Raw genomic sequence first — 18,820 nt, 5'->3', positions numbered from 1 at the left:
TTCAGAATTTGGTTCAGTTCGATAGACATACGAGTGTTGTATATTGTATTCGTTTCTTACGCAGCTTGGATTGACATTTCGTTGATTATTTACAATGACAAAATATTTCATTTACATTTGATTCAAACTACAGAAACACAGAACCCTTATTAAAATGAAGAACGACTAGATACGAATAAAAGTCCGTTTTCAGAGACAGAGAAGCTGTGAAATGTCTATCATCTCTTCACGATAAATATGTTGTTATTCCTGCGGACAAAGCTTCAAATAATATTATCTTTGTTTGTAAATCGTACTACTACAAGCACTCAGGTAATCCCACATACAGAAACATATCAATTGACAAGGATGAGATTTTGTCGAATCATAAGTCCTTCATGGCTTCAATGAACATTACATTGAACATCAAATCTGAGGACTTACCTTGTTTGTATTTGATACCTAAGCTTCACAAAATTCCGTACTAACAACGGTACATTGCCAGCTCATCTGCATGTTCTACAAAGGAATTGTCCAGTAGACTGGCTACAATTCTGTACGCAGTGAAAGAGGGTCTTCAGAAATACTGTGAAACTATTTACTCGCGTAGTGGTGTTAACCATATGTGGATTCTAAAAAAACTCTAAAGAACTTCTTGATAACTTTAAATATCGATCTTTTTCTGAAATTAATTCTATCAAAACCTTTGATTTGTCAACCCTGTATACCACCATTCCCCATGTGAAATTGAAAAATCGTCTAAAAGAAATAATCCACAATGCTTTTCAATATAAAAATGGTAGCATACGCTATAGATTTATTACTTTGGAATACCATACAGCATATTTTGTTAATAGTGAACAAAAAGGTAAAACAAGCTACAGAGAGGAACAAGTAATCAGTATGCTGGAGTTTCTTATTGACAACATATTTGTTGAATTTAGAGGTAGACTTTTTCAACAAATTGTCGGCATTCCTATGGGAACGAACTGTGCGCCTCTCTTTGCCGACCCCTTCTTATTTTCACATGAGTCGGAATTCCTTCAGACATTTGTCAAAAACAAGAAGATCAAAGAAGCCAGATCATTTAATTTCACATTCAGATATATAGATGATGATATTTCCATTAACAATCCAAACTTTTCTGATTTGGTTCCATTAATATATCCTCAAGAACTAGAAATTAAAGAAACAACAGACACGGCTTCTTCCGCCTCATTTTTAGACTCATACCTCGAATTTGACATAAGCGGTCATCTCAGTACCAGAATCTATGACAAACGAGACGATTTTGATTTTGAAATTATCAATTTCCCCCGCCTTAGTAGCAATATACTAACTTCACCTGCATATGGGATATACATTTCCCAACTCATTCGATATTCAAGAGCTTGCAGCTGCTACTCAGACTTTATAAAACGTCAACAGTGTCTGAGCAGAAAGTTGATGAACCAGGGTTATGTCAAAGAACGTCTCGTCCTTTTTCTAAAAAAAAAAATCATCGGAAGATACCAAGACCTTGTTGATAAATATTCCGTATCAACTTCACAAATAATACATGATGGTCTTGAAGTATATATTCTAGGTTCTGACGTTGGTTATTATCTTAAATACTTGTTATAGTGTTCTTTTATTTGTCTTTGTAAATTATTAACCTTTACTGTTATGTACATTTTTGGTAATATCCTTTTGGCGTGGCTCGGTACTTATACATCCCGCCATTGTGTTATTGTGCTATGGTCATTTTTTGTATTCCTGTCTTTCATTTTTGCTTATGTACTTTTTCTATATGCCATTTTGTTTTTCTTTGTTGATATATTTGTTTGTTTTTATAGTGATTAAGATTATAACACAATGTTGACGGCTGTACCCCTATTTTTGACATGTTTACCTATTATGTCTGTTTGTTTTGTTCACACATTGTTGTCAATATATGGAATTTATGCGACTGTCATAAAATAGAGAGGTTTAGCTAGCTTTAAAACCAGGTTTAATCCACCATTTTTTACGTAGGAAATGCCTGTACCAAGTCAGGAATATGACTGTTGTTTTTCTATTCGTTTGATGTGTTTGAGCTTTTGATTTTGCCGTTTGATAAGGGTCTTTCCGTTTTACATTTTGCTTGGAGTTCGGTATGTTTGTTATTTTAATTTTAACTGAACCTTCATGTTTATTCTCATGCAATTGCGAAATAAAATATGCTGATGTGCACATGATGTAAAAAAATGCTAAATACAAATAAATATTTCAAAGCTTTATTAACATTGTACTTGTAAAGAGATAAATTTCTAACATAACATATCATGTGATAAGCAGAACAATTCTTTTGAAAATTTCTGATTATATCTGTTCAAACACTCTTGCTGCAAAGTCTATGTTCCTTCTATGCCCGTTCTTAAATACCTATTAATGTTTACTTGTTGTTAAGTTTATGTGTTATCCATGTCCGTTATAAAATATGTCGGCTGTTTTGTGCGGTTTGGTCGGGTTGTTGTCTCTTTGACACATTCCCCATTTCCATTCTCAATTTTATTAATAATTAACAGTTCAACAATAAATAAATTCTAAATATAGATTATCTATTTAACTGTCAAAACTTCCCCATATTCTCATTTCGTCCGCTCGACTAAATCTTTTACCTGCTTTTACAGAGTTTGTAAGTCCATGTCGTTTTAGTAATTGAATTATGGATGTTGATCCGGATTTAATAGCGTACATAAGCGCCGTCCGTCCTGCGGTGTCTGTTTCTCTTATATCTACATTATTGTCTAACAGGCACTTTATAATATCAAACTTCTTTTTTTCATCAACGTTCATGTTGCAAGCAATCATTAGTGGTGTAATTCCATTTGAATTTTTACAATTAATAGTAACGCCACCTAATACTAAAATCTTCGCAAGTTTTACATTTCTTGTTGACAATGCTGTGAAAAGCAGAGTTTCGTTTGCCATTTTTGAGTCGACCAGCTTCTTCTTCTACTTCAAGATATATATACAAAATGAATTAAACCCGTATTTTTATAGGTTTGTAAGAGAACAATTTTAACACCTTTAAACAAATAACTCCATATTTTATCACATCCTCTTCACATTAGTAGTCGTCATTCAACAAAATGTGTGTGACAAATTAGAGCAGCAATATTATAATACCAAATATGGATGATCCAGTACAGCGAAATCCTACGATTTTCACCACCTTTATCTTTAGGATGGTAAGTTTGAGACGATAATACGGGAAGATTCTAAAAAAAAAAAAAAAAATTGAAAGAGAAAGAATATCATTTACAATCGCAAGCAACAGATTAAGACAGATCGGGTGTCTTCTGTCATCTTGGATTGTAAAATAGCAGAAAAAAATCGGTCTAGATATTAAACGAAATGTGTACATTACGAGAGTAGAATGTAATTTATTTGTAAGACCTTTGATTTCAATGACGAAATTAGGTGTTTTAATCTTATATCTAACACTGATTTTGCAAATACAGAATATTTTTACATGATTCTATTATGTTCAACTTTATCACATAAGAGGAGATAACTCAGATAATATTACTTCTATAAAGGATGTGTTAAGTTTTGACCTATTTTGTTTTGTAGCAAGAAAACGAGTCCCGTGACCCAATTTTTTATTTTTATTTTCAGAATGCACATTATGAGAGCTATCTTTTCATATTTTATTTTAAAATTCTATCGTTTAGTTTTCTGTCTATCATCCAAAATTTTTTTTTTTAAGTATAATCCATACAAAATCTGACAATTTTGCACAACCTGTAACTTAATAAAAAGCCACTTGACCCATACTCTTTATGATATTTTTTTAAAAAGCACGATACAAACTACATTTGGTAAATTGGTAAATTATCAAAAAAATGAATCGAATTTAGAACCCTCATCTTTCTTAACAACAATTTTCATTAAATAATAGAATTTAAATGAAACAAGGTGTTTTAAATGCTTGGTTTCAATGTCAATTGTTTACTAGTAAATATTTTAGATTATTGCTAAAAAGATCTACGTAGCATTAGTTTTATAAATGTTCAATTTCTAGTTTTGTTAACATGGTTGAGATTTGAAGATCGGTAAAGTATGCTTTCTTTTTTTTTTTAAATAATCGGTAAGCTACTCTTGTCTGTAACTCACACTGTTTGTTTATTTTACCATATGTTGTATTTGTTTAACCTAGGTTGATGTTCTAGCTGATGGTACAATCAACATTTATTATATAGAGACAGTTTTCCAATTTAAGAACTATTTTCAAACACTCCAAATTACAGTATTATTCAATATGTATCAATATTTTAGTTATGAAAAATAATTTGGAACAACAATAATACTTATACAGAACCAATAACTACATATAATAAAAATCTATTTTAACAAAACAAAGCAAAGAAATGAAAAGAAAAAGTAACATAATAAAATACTAACAGATAACAAATCAAAAGCTATGATTTATAGGTTTGTTTTTCCAGAGAGACACATTCATTTTACAAATCTTAACTCATATAAACAGAGAAAGCCAAAATGAACCACAGAGAAATAATACATGAGGTACTCAATTCTGATAATAAAATTGAGAATAGAAATGGGGAATGTGTCAAAGAGACAACAACCCGACCATAGAGCAGACAACAGCCGAAGGTCACCAATGGGTCTTCAATGCCGCGAGAAACTCCCGCACCCGGAGGCGTCCTTCAGCTGGCCCCTAAACAAATATGTATACTAGTTCAGTGATAATGGACGTCATACTAAACTCTAAATTATACACAAGAAACTAAAATTAGATAATGATTCAAGACTAACATAGGCCAGAGGATCCTGACTTGGGACAGGCGCAAAAATGCGGCGGGGTAAAACATGTTTTTTTGAGATCTCAACCCTCCCCCTATACCTCTAGCCAATGTAGAAAAAACAAACGTACAACAGTACGCACAGTAAAACTCAGTTTAAGAGAAGTCCGAGTCCGATGTCAGAATAGGAAACAAAAGAAAATAAACAAAATGACCATTATACATAAATAACAACAGACTACTAGCAGTTACTGACATGCCAGCTCCAGACCTCAATTGAACTGAGTTGATAGTGACAAAAAAAGACGGGATTCTACCAAAAGACAAACCATAAAAGAAATTAAAAAATCAAAACAATTGATCCATGATTTAAACATAAACTTTATACGAAATGAAAGCACCTTATGAAAGCATTTTGCGTGATTTGCAGAAACTTATTTGTTTTTCTTTCATTTAACCTTCAATTCTTTTATTACAAAATTTTCAACATTGACATTTCTCTGCGCCTCTAAGCATGCATATTAGTGTCGTACTGGAGCGTCATATCTATTTATGTTGAATCATAATACGCTGGACATTATTGTCTCCATTGTCGAATAATATACAGTCAAACATGCATAATACACCACATGTACTAAGCAAAACTAACGTTTCTGTTAACCTCGCTAGGGGTAATGATCGATGACTAGATTTATTAGCTACTTTTTATATAAGAATTACTCTGTTTTTTCTTCTTCAAATATTGAAAAATAGTCTGATCCATTTATATGTGTCTTGTGTTAAAATTATATTTCTTTGATATCAACTGGACAAAATTTGTTTTGATCAATTTAGATTCGCAGTTTCAGATATGTCCCTCAACATACAACAAGCAAATGTTTACAATTTTGTTTTGAAGAAGGCGTACTTGTAACATACAAAATTGTGCCACTTTAATGCTTCAGTCCTACGTTAAGGTATCTGTTTGGTTTACATGCACTTAAGTAAGGATTAAGTCTACAGACATAGTAAGCACATAAAGGTATGCAATTGTATAAGTTTATTCAAAAAGGTATTTTTGTAATATATGAACATTAGGTATACACTATGTAACTGTTTTTTGTGTGTGTGTATTACTCAATATTCCATGTGTAGAACTAATAGAAGTAAAGAAACTGACATTATTATTAAATAGAACAATTCTTATTTGTTTCACAGTTTTATTATGATTACAATATTTGAAAAGAGAACAGCAACACATATAATGACAGTAGAGGGTGTATATTACGAACCCTTTTGTTCTTTATAAAGCACAAGGCTTTATACAGTTTTGATAAAGTCCGTTGTATGAGCAAAAAGTAAAATAACAAGAATACCGAACTCCAAGGAAAATACAAAACGGAAAGTCCCTCAACAAATGGCAAAATCAAAAGCTCAAACACATCAAACGAATGGAAAACAACTGTCATATTCCTTACTTGGTACAGACATTTCCTTATGTAGAAAATGGTGGATTAAACCTGGTTTTATAGCTAGCTAAACCACTCACTTGTATGACAGTCGCATACAATTCCATGACAGTAGAGTATGCATATTGAGAACTCTTGCATTATACACGCATAGAAAGTAAAACTTAAATTAACACCAAAACAAATTTTTAATAATGTATAAACAAAAAGAACAAAGTATATGTCTTTTTTCTGCCTAAAATATATTATATAATTCTATATCTGACAGATAAATATCTTATATACTGTAAATTCAGAAATGATTGCGTGCATTTGTTATTGCGATTTTTTTAGAATGCGAGATTGATTATTGTTATTTCAGAAAAATTTGCATACAGATATATGAATCGGATATTATAATTCGAGTTCTTATTATTGCGATACCCAACCTTTTGCAATATTCGCATAAATAAAATCCTCGTAATAATTTCTGAATTTACAGTATTTCTTAAGTTTATATTCAGTAACTGGCTTGATGGATGGTTCGTATATTTGGTTATGTCTTCGATGAAACCAAGAGGACTTAACCAGTTCTATTCAATATGAAACACAGCTGATTATTACTTGCAACTAACAAGAGTTAAACGACGGATGTCACTGGCAGAAAGGGACTTGCTGATTTATGCCTTCATCTCACTGAACAATACAAAGTTTTGTGCCTATGTAAAATGAATATATCTCAATGAACTAGGAATAAAAGGTAATATAGATACTGATAAGTCTGTTTCATATTTGGATTTACATCTACAAATTGACTATGGCGGTCGATTGAGAAGTAAGTCTTTTGATCAAGGAGAGGATTTGAATTTTAACATTGTTATGTTTCTCTTTTTTTATAACAGCATTCAAGCAGCGCCTGTTTTACACTCATTATACATTTCCAGTTGATATAATTTTCCAGGTTTTAGGTTTCCCATTGTTTCGTCTTTAGTAGAGGGTTACTGCTTACAACGACGCTACTGCGCCAAGGTTTCCAAATGGTCAAATAGAATTCATTCCTACAGACACCATCATGACTTGGTTGACGTTATAATCTTTATGTGTTACAAATGACTGCGAATATGTTCCAATTGACATGACCACAATAAGTTCTTCTTTTTGTCGATTTTGACTGTACCGAATTAGACTTATCTTAAGATTGTTACTTGTACGGCAATACAACTAGGAGCCACAGGTGGAGCAGTAACTCCTTACTTTTCCGAAGCAACCAGTCTTTAATAGGTATCGTGTCGATCATCCTTATGGTTCAGGTGTTAAGTTGTTGATATGACCTTTATAAGATTGCACTTGGAACTGTCGCCTACAAATTCACACATGATTCAAACAGTTTGATGCTGTTGTTGTTTTGTCTCCGTTTTCTTTTGGTTTTTGATTTTTAATTGCCTATGTCTTTTCTATGTTATATATAAAGTCAGTGACAAACTCCATTTGTTGAGCCGAAATATCTGTCAATACGATTTCATTTCATCTTGTTCGTATATTTTCATCTTTTATCACTATCGTTGCACAAACATTTAGACTTTTATAATTTTTTTTCGTCTGTGTTTTACAGTAGTTAGACTGTCCGATATACATTCAGTTTTCTGGTTGGTTGTTTTTTTATAGACTCCGATATATACATTTTATTTTGGTAATTAGCTCTTATACACTAGGAATTATTTGGAGCTTGAGAGATCGTTCATAAACCTACATAATACTGCATACGCACCAAACTTTGTTTTGTTCAGAGAAAGGACATCATCTATATAACGGATTTTGAAGTAAAAATATAATGCAAGGTACCTTTTGTTTTTTTTCAGACATCTTTTTATGTAAGACAAACCATCGAAAAAGACATAACAGAACACTCACCATCGAAAAAGACATAACAGAACACTCACCAGAACAAAACTGGTTCAGTCCTCTTGTCTGCATCTAAGACATGACCAAATATATACACCATCAATGAAGCAAGGTACGGGAAATTACCTTTGCGCATACTTTATTTCGCGTTAAGTTCTTTCTAGCCGATTATTTTTCGCGATTTTCCCATTAACTTGATATGTTTAATATGAAGGAAAATCAAAGTTTCACATATTCGTAACGATTTAATATTCGCGTTATTTTTCTACTCTCGAAAGTCGCAAAAATAAATTGCTCGCGAAAATTAGTTGGTTAACAGTATTGATCTTACAGATATAAAATTATATAATTTGTTTAAGGCAGAAATTAGACATACACTTTGTTTCTGTTGTTTATATATTAAAATATATGTTTTGATGTTCACTACTTTTTACTTTCTTTACTAATTATGTCATCCATTTAGTTTGTGTAATCTTGTCGGAATTTTATTTTCTATATTTTATGCTATGTAATCATACTAGCTTGACATATCCTTTATTAAACGCTAAATATGCTAATTAAATTTTACAAACTGTTTGTATCATGTGTGAATGTGTAGACGACAATTCCAAGTGCAATCTTATAAAGGTCATATTAACAACTTAACACCTGAACCATAAGGATGATCATTGCGAGGTTCCCAAAGCACGATTTAAAAGTCGATATTCTAAAATCGGCCAAGAAACTTAGAGAAATACCAGGACTTCAAAATATATGTATCAACCAGGACCTAACGAAGACGCGAGACGAAATAGCATTCCAAGCTAGAGCGTATGTTCGCAACCACAGACTCAAGGCAACCTGGGTTGTTGATGGAAAAATCATGGTTATCGGGAAGGACAACAATAAACACGCCGTTACACGTATGTATGATCTGAATGACCACGTTTTCCAATCCGATAACTTCACTGAAATAAATGAGCTTGAAGATAACCAAGAATCGGAAATGCAGTACGCGTCAAATGGTCATGACAGAGTCAGTGAACAACCAGCTAGTCATGTTCCTGTTTAACTTTATACCAGTGCTCTTGTTACTTACAAACGATCAACCAATGAATATCGATGTACATAAAACACATTTACAATGTTCTTCTTCGGCGAAAATTTTAATTTAATAAAGCGTACGCATGTACTCATTTGACATACCAGTACTTATGAACATTCAAACATATTGTGATTTTGATACATGTAAAATTTGCCAAAAATAATTATGTTACTACTACATGCAACTCAAATTGTCATTGTATTTTACCTCTAAGGTTGAAATAAGTCATTCCCGTTTCCCTTTGAGTTTTGTGTGTTTTTTTTTCGTGGGTTTATTTTGTTTTGGGTTTTTCTGGTTGTTTTTTGTTTTTTTTGTTTTGTTTTTTTGTTTTTTGTTTTTTTGGTGTTGGTTTGTTTTTTCCCCCTTGTTTTCGCATTTTTTCATCCTATACTAAACATACTTGAATTCCTACAATACTATTTTTTGATGAAATATCAGTCACGATGATAGGAAAACTCACCATTTTATATGTTATATATAAAAAAAAAAACAAAGACGAAAGACTTAGTGTTTAACTAATATAAATGATTGGAAATTATTAACACTACGTCAACTATTATTAGTAAATAAGGGTGATGCATACATATTCACCTCCAAGCAATGTTAAATTAGTTAAAAAGATCAAATGGAAAGTATGATCTCTTTTAAAAAGCTTAAGAGAAAGCCAGTCCCTATTTTGTTCCTAGCTACTTCGCAGTCAATTCATGCAAAAAACGAACAAACAAATTTAAATTATTCTATCTATTTACTTGATATACGAAAAGCCTCTTGATGTTCAAACAGAGTTAATACTATTTATTTTCTTTTAACAGTACAACCATCTTTGGCACTGTTGTGGTAAAATCCTGTATTTCTAATTACATGTTCCATCCCCTTTTCATTTTGTATATATACTACTTTATTCTACTTACTTTTTTTTCTCAGTCATCCACATCCTACTATTTTTATCAGTTGTTGACAGTCACTGTTGCCTCCCACACACGAAAATCAGTTTATAGCCATTATTATATTATGAGCCCTCTTAGTTCCCAAACGTGTCCTATATTACACAAAGTAGCTACTTTAATAATACCGTTATGTCAAACGTTGACCTAAATACATATAGGGCACGCGTTGGGTCAAATTACTCGCGGTCTACTCGATTGCCTAAGTATCTACGCCTAACTCTGGATCAACTTGTAGTAATACTGATTATAACAAATTACGAATCTCTTGGTGTACATTTATATGTCTTATGTCGAATAATATGCAATATTGAAATTACAAAGTTATTTTATGCTTTACTGAATGTAAGATTGATCTATTACTCAAAAGAAGAACATAAGCTTGATGATTTTCAGAACATGAATTTGAGCGTATTGTCGTTGTTGGTGATTTTATTGACCATCATAAAGGCAATAATTATTGCCACGTGCTTATGGTTATTTAATCTTATATATAGAGCTGGTGATATAGAAAAAAATCCCGGTCCAACTGTAAATTCTACAAGTAGTTGTAGTAGCTGTTCAACACATACCGACTCCTTGCTCACTGGTAGTCAGTTTCTAACCTTTACATGTTTAAATACACAAAGTTTCCTAGCGAAACGAGATATAATTCAAGCTGAGTTTAGCGACAGAGATATTTTGTTATTTACCGAAACCTGGTTCAATCAAAATACTGATGACAGCGATATTAAATTGGAATCTTTTAATAAACCATACAGAACTGATAGAAATCATAAAGTAGGAGGGGGTGTGGCTATATATGTGAAAGAAAATATTTTTAGTGAAGAAAAACCTGAATTTAAAATAAACGGATTGGAATGTTTATGGGTCAAAATTCATGTTAAAGGAATAAATATATTGTTTGGGAATTTTTATAGACCGCCAGATTCAGATAACCAAATCTGGGAAAAAATAAATTATTCAATAGATCTCGCCATAAATTCGAATGCAGATAAAATTATAATTTGCGGTGATTTTAACGATGACCAACTTAATCATAGCAAACAAAAGTTAAGAGAAATATGTAACCAAAATAGCTTATATCAAATAATAACTGATGCTACATATTTTTGTGAAAGGTCAGTGTCGTTGCTAGATCTAATTATGGTAAATGATCCGGATATAATACTGTACTCAGAAGTTGGTGAAAACATCCTTGAAAATTCTGTACGCTATCATTGTCCTATAAGTGCAGTAATAAATATCGAAATCAATTAACAAAATCCTTTAAAAGGAAAATTTGGCAATATCACTTAGGCGATTATGATTTGTTTAAAAACGAACTCCTTAAAAATAACTGGGATACTTTAATTGATAATCAAAACATAAATACCGCGGCAGTAAATATTACGGAAAAAATTCTTGAAGCGGCAGAAAAATCAATCCCAAACAAACTGGTTCAGGTTAGGAAACATGATCCACCTTGGATGAATTCGAATATAAGAAAAATGATTCGAAAGCGTAAGAAATTACATAAAAAAACAAAAATAACAAACAATGAAATTGATTGGACAAATTTTCGACGAATAAGGAATAAATGCATAAGCTACGTTCGATCAAGTAAAAAAGAATTCTTGGAAAAGCAAGTCAATAAAGTTGATAGTATACACACAATAAGCACAAAACAATGGTGGAAAACCATTAAAAATTTGATCGGACTACCAAATAAAAAATCAGTCTATCCTACTTTAATTTTCAATAACCAATATATAGAAAGTGATAACGACAAAGCTAATTATTTTAACGATTATTTCTGCGCACAGTCTTCTGTTGATGACTCAAATACTGTATTACCAATATTAGAATATGATGAAATTAAAAAACTAGAGGAACTGATTATAAGTGAGCAGGATGTTGAAGATGTGCTTGTAAATCTTGATATTTCAAAAGCTACAGGGCCTGATTTAATCAGTCCAAGACTCCTGAGGTCGGCAGCAACTGTCTTGAAGTATCCGTTTACAAAACTTTTTAATTTATCCCTTCTAACAGGGAGATTTCCAGATGTGTGGAAACTAGCAAATGTTATCCCTGTCTATAAAAACAAAGGTGGCCCAGAATTTTTACTTAATTACAGACCAATATCTTTGCTGTCTAACATTGGTAAGACAATGGAGAGATGCATTTTTAAGTACCTTTTTAACTTTATGATTACAAATTCTTTATTAACAAAATTCCAGTCTGGTTTTATCCCTGGTGATTCGACGGTAAACCAACTGCTATGTATAATTAACGATTTTGGTAAAGCATTAGATGCAGGGAAAGAGGTGAGGGTAATTTTCTGTGACATAAGTCGAGCTTTCGACCGAGTCTGGCATAAAGGCTTACTCTGTAAGCTTAAAAAATTCGGAATTAATGGAAAATTGCTACTTTGGTTTGAAAGCTATTTAAACTCAAGAAGGCAACAGGTTGTCATTTGCGGAGAAACGTCCAACAACGAGCATGTCTCAGCTGGGGTACCCCAAGGGTCTATCTTGGGTCCTATTTTATTTCTTATTTATATAAATGACATAGTTAATGATATAGAATGTGATATTAAACTTTTTGCTGACGACACTTCAATTTATATAGTGGTTGATAACGAATATGAAGCGGCAGAAAAGCTAAATAAAGATATTGAGAAAATACATAATTGGTCTAACCAATGGCTTGTCAATTTCAACCCAAACAAAACAGAAATAATGACCATTTCAAAAAAGCACCATAAACCTCATCACCCACCTGTGTATATGAATAATATTATCATAAAAGAAGTTGAGTCGCACAAGCATTTAGGGGCTATTATAAATGAAGATGGAAGCTGGAATAATCATGTAAAAATGATTATTGATAAAGCTATTCCAAGATTAGCATTATTTCGAAAGCTAAAGTTTAAACTTAAAAGGAAAAATTTAGAAACTATTTATTTATCTTTTATACGCCCAGTCTTAGAATATGGGGACATTGTCTGGGATAACATACCTGATTATTTAAAAACATCCCTGGAAAACTTACAAATAGAAGCAGCAAGAATTGTTACAGGTGGTACTAAGATAACACCAAGACAGTTGCTGTACGATGAAACCGGTTGGGAAACTCTCCAGTCTCGGCGTAATAAACATAAGTTATTAAAATTTCACCAAATGTTTCACGGAGATTGTCCTGATTATCTTTCTGTATTAGTTCCAAATCAGAGGCTAGATCTACACGACCACAGGACTAGGGGGTCTTCAAATTTACAAACTATATTATGCAGAACAAGCTATTACCAAAAGTCATTTCTACCAGCCGTTATAAACCTTTGGAATGATATTCCAGACGACATTCGTTTAAATCAATCAAAATCGGGTTTTAAGACGTATCTCTCTCAAAATATTAATAAAATACCTTTGTATTTTCACTTAGGCTGTAGAAGAGAACAGATATGTTTAGCAAGACTCAGACTCCAGAGTAGTGTTCTAAGGGACCATCTATTTAAAAAAAATCTTATCGAAGACGCACTGTGTTCCTGTGGTCGTGTAGAAACTACCTCTCATTACTTCCTCAAATGTCCAAAATATAATGAAATTCGAAGGGATACTATCGGGACGGTCTCTTGTTTTAATCTTAAGATTATCTTATATGGGGACAGTTTAAAGTCTGACGAGGACAATATGCAAATATTTCGTAAAGTTTCTGAATACATAAATAAAACAAAACGTTTTGAAAGTTGATCTTGTATATATATATATAAAAAAAACGATGTAAAATCAAGTGGATTGTCCGTCGTAAATGACTATAATCGGACATATGTGTTGGTTTCAGTGACTGTCTATCAAGAAAGTAAAGTAGTGTTGACTGTTTCATTTTTTCATTTTTTTTTTTTAATTTTTTTTTTTTCATTTTTTTGTTTTTTTTTTTGTTTCACATTTTCTTTCTTTTAATTTCTTTTATTTGTTAGTTCTATTTTTTGTATTTTTTTTTTTGTGTGTGTGTATTTATTCAATTTATCAAATGCTACCTTAAAATGAATATACTGTTGGCACGTAATATTGTTTGTTAAATAGATATTTTTTTTTTTTTTGGGAGACGGATTTATATAAGTTTTTCCAAACTTGTTTCCGAATCCCATATTTGAACTTTATCTAACATTGTATTGTAATATTTTATTCATGTAATTTTTCATTAATAAATACTGTTTAAACTAAGGATGATCGACATAATACCTATTAAAGACTGGGTGCTTCGAAAAAGTAAGTAGTTACTGCTCAACATGTATATATATGTAACACTCCCAAACGTGTCCATCCCCCCCCAAACGTGTCCGATTCCCGCAAACGTGTCTATTTCCCCCAAACGTGTCTTTAAGAGTTGATATCGCCCAAACGTGTCCAATTTTCCTAGCCCCCAAACTTGTCCGATAATTTTTATTCGCCAAAACGTGTCCACTGTAAAACGCCAGAACGTCTCAAGTCTTTTACCGCTAATACATGTATGTCCTAAATGAAATCAATAACGTTTACGGCAATTCTATGATGGAGGACACAGTTGACTAAGTGGTCATTTATGAGCATAATTTGTTCAATGCCGGTTGTCAATGATTATCATAATTGCAAATGTAATCTGTAACATATGAATTAACTTTTGACTGAAATTACTTGTCCAGTTGCAAGTATGTCATGCTCATTTAGAGCGAACATACAAATAATTCTAGTACAGTTGAATTAATCATTTACTATGTAAATTATTTTTTACTAATAAACTCCGATGATGCCTTTAATATAAGTCCGAATTGCACGGCGTGCTTTCAGCAGAATTGACTTCCCTATTTTCAACAGTTCTGATATTTTAAAAGCTCTTCAAATCATAAACTGGTTATCAGCTTTTTTTTTTAATAAATTGTAGGTTTCGAGCATCACTAAAGACACACGAACAAAGACATAACGTCCAGTGCCAAATATGTAATGCATTATTTGAACGACATCATTTTCACAATAAATACTGTAGATAAGTTCTATTATCATACCGGACATTTAGGATTGGGCCTAAATTTTTACGGTTATTCGGGATAAACACTAGTTGGGATTTTAATCTAAAAAATTTAAGAGCGAGTAAAGACCAATTTATTTATGACTTCAGTAAGAAACTACTTCAATCTCCGTTATGTAATAGAGGCCGTTTTAAATAAAAGTTGCGGAAATTTAAAAAAAAAACCGTTGCCTTCCAATATACAACTGATGGCACCATGAAAGAGTGAAATGCTACAAAGGTTTTAATGCACAGAGAATGGGACATAGAGGTATCTGATTTAATATCTACAATTTAACTGAGCCTGGCTGCTTATATTTACATCCAACATAGCCGAAACTGACGCCCCCAATTTTACCCAGGTTATACTGCCAGTTTAAAAAAAGACCTAAAGTAATTTATTTCTATTTTTTAATGAAATAGTAAAATGAGTATACGTTAATGAAAAAGCAATAACCAAATAAACTACGTATTTATAATATGGACACGAATGATAGTTCCAGTAAAAGAAAACAATTAAGCTTGATATGGACACGTTTGGGTGTTTAATAAAAAAATGGACATGTTTGGGCGTTTATACAAATGACACGCTTTGGCGCCCTTTTACAACTAGACATGTTTTGCAGTTCAGTGACGTTATGTGGACACGTTTGGGGGAATCGGACACGTTTGGGGGAAAGGACACGTTTCTGAGTGTTACATATATATTACCTTTTATTCCAAGTTCATTGAGATATATTCATTCAACATAGGCACAAAACTTTGTATTGTTCAGTGACAGGAAGTGATAAGTCAGCAAGTCCCTCTCTGCCAGTGACACCCGTCGTATAACTTTTGTTAGTTGCAAGTAATAATCAGCTGTGTATCATAAAGAATAGAACTGGTTAAGTCCTCTTGGTTTCATCGAAGACATAACCAAATATACGAACCATCCATCATGCCAGTTACTTAATATAACCTTAATGACACGGGTTATGTTCTTCTCATATGTGTTATGATGGTATGATACTAAACCCCTAACGGGAAGGATTGTGCCTGATATTCATATGATGAAGACATAATCTTTCAATCAGTTTAATTGAAGTCTGGAGCTGGCATGTCAGTTAACTGCTAGTAGTCTGTTGTTATTTATGTATTATTGTCATTTTGTTTATTTTCTTTGGTTACATCTTTTGACATCAGACTCGGACTTCTCTTGAACTGAATTTTAATGTGCGTATTGTTATGCGTTTACTTTTCTACATTGGCTAGAGGTATAGGGGGAGGGTTGAGATCTCATAAACATGTTTAACCCCGCCGCAGTTTTGCGCCTGTCCCAAGTCAGGAGCCTCTAGCCTTTGTTAGTCTTGTATTATTTTTAATTTTAGTTTCTTGTGTACAATTTGGAGTTTAGTATGGCGTTCATTATCACTGAACTAGTATATATATTTGTTTAGGGGCCAGCTGAAGGACGCCTCCTGGTGCGGGAATGTCTCGCTGCATTGAAGACCTGTTGGTGACCTTCTGCTGTTGTCTGTTCTATGGTCGGGTTGTTGTCTCTTTGACACATTCCCCATTTCCATTCTCAATTTTATTAAGAAATATTGTAAATTCAGAAATTATTACGAGGTTTTTATTATGCGAATATTGCAAACGGTTGGGTATCGCAATAATAAGAACTCGCATTATAATATCCGATCCATATATCTGTATGCAGATTTTTCTGAAATAGCAATAATTAATCTCGCATTTTTGTCCTTTCTAAAAAAATCGCAATAATAAAGGCACGCAATCGTTTCTGAATTTACAGTATATATAAGATATTGATCTGTCAGATATATAATTATTTAATATATTTAAGGCAGAAAAAAGACATATACTTTGTTCTTTTTGTTTATACATTATAAAAAATATGTTTTGATGTTAATTTAAGTTTTATTTTCTTTGCGTGTATAATGTAAGAGTTCTTCATATACATAATCTACTGTCATGGAATTTTATGCGACTGTCATACAAGTGAGTGGTTTAGCTAGCTGTAAAACCAGGTTTAATCCACCATTTTCTACATAAGGAAATGCCTGTACTAAGTCAGGAATATGACAGTTGTTTTCCATTCGTTTAATGAGTTTGAGCGTTTGATTTTGCCATTTGTTGAGGGACTTTCCGTTTTGTATTTTCCTTGGAGTTCGATATTCTTGTTATTTCACTTTTGATCATACAACAGACATTATCAAAACTGTGTAAAGCCTTGTGCTTTATAAAGAACGAAGGAGATTGTAATATACACCGTCTACTATCATTGTATGTGTTGCTGTTCTTGTTTTAAATATTGTTATCATAATAAAACTGTGAAACTAATAAGATTAATCCAATTAATAATAATGTCAGTTTCTTTACTTCATTTCGTTCTACACATGGAATACTGAGTATTACACACAAAAAAAACCTGTTACAGCAGCGACTTACCACAACCACTAAATAACAGTCTCCTAACTTGATTCTCTGTGTACAAATTCAACTGAACTGTTACCTACCATTTTAGAAATGACCTTTACCTTACTTTGTATAGATACAATAATTCATTTTGAAATATTCATTTAAGCTTGGTATCCCTAAGCAAACAAATCCCCCAATTACATGCATGTTATAAATCATATCAACAAGTAAGTAACATAAAAAGTCCATGCAGAGCACCATAATCACCATTATTACAAATACAAATTACTATTAAGCATCTTGAACAGCATGATACATTGTAAACACACTTTTAGTAATGCTACTTGAAGGACGGATGGAACAGTTATATCGCATACAGCCAGCAGCAAGGTATCGTAAAGCATGGCATTGATTTCCAAACGACACTAGCAATGCGGGGAAAGATTTACAAAGGATTCATGCGCTAGCGCGGTCATTTTAAATCTACGTGCTAAAAATAAATAACTTCGACGATGAAAAGACTATTTTCATATTTCCGACTTTTAATTCCGGAGTATGTAATGTTTTGAGTTTCCTACTCTACGGTAGGAAATTCTAGTTCTCTGTCAAGTAAGAGGAACTATAAAAAGTAAAATCAAGCTTATAATCGGTGCAATTGAAAAAGGGGGGAGGGGGGTATATTGTTTTTCGATGATTTTGTCGTGTATAGAAAACATAAAACAGTTATCCCCCCCTCCCCCGCTTTCCACAGATAGTAAGCTTGATTTTCTTCCTTTTAGTAGCAGAGTACCAGAATGTCCTACCACAGAGTTGGTAACCTGTCGAAAAATTATATTCTCTGGAGTCAAAAGGAATGATTTATATGCCTTCAATTCATTTAATCATTTACTTAATATTCAAATTTAAAACTCACCCCTCTGTAATGATGAACCTCGACGTAGACATAACCAATTTCATTTTGAAAATCGCCTTCAGAAACACACATTGGTTTCAAATTAAGTTCACATCTAAGGGAAGCTCTGTTATAGTTGTAAGAAAGACATCGTGTTCGCCGGATACATTTTTTGAAACATGCCCTCGGTGGTATGTTTTCAAATGTACGAAAAGTAAATCCACTCAACTTTGCATCTCGCTTATCTGGGTTTATCCGGAAAGTTTCTGATGTACATTGCTCAGCCGATGTTTGGAGGAGTTTATAAAGTAACAAAAGACCTTGATAAATACTATGACGCATTTTCTACAATCACAATTTTA

This window comes from Mytilus californianus, unplaced genomic scaffold, assembly GCF_021869535.1.
Source record: "Mytilus californianus isolate M0D057914Y unplaced genomic scaffold, xbMytCali1.0.p SCAF_13, whole genome shotgun sequence".
Taxonomy (NCBI): Eukaryota; Metazoa; Mollusca; class Bivalvia; order Mytilida; family Mytilidae; genus Mytilus; species Mytilus californianus.
Note: the sequence above shows the minus strand (reverse complement) of the source record.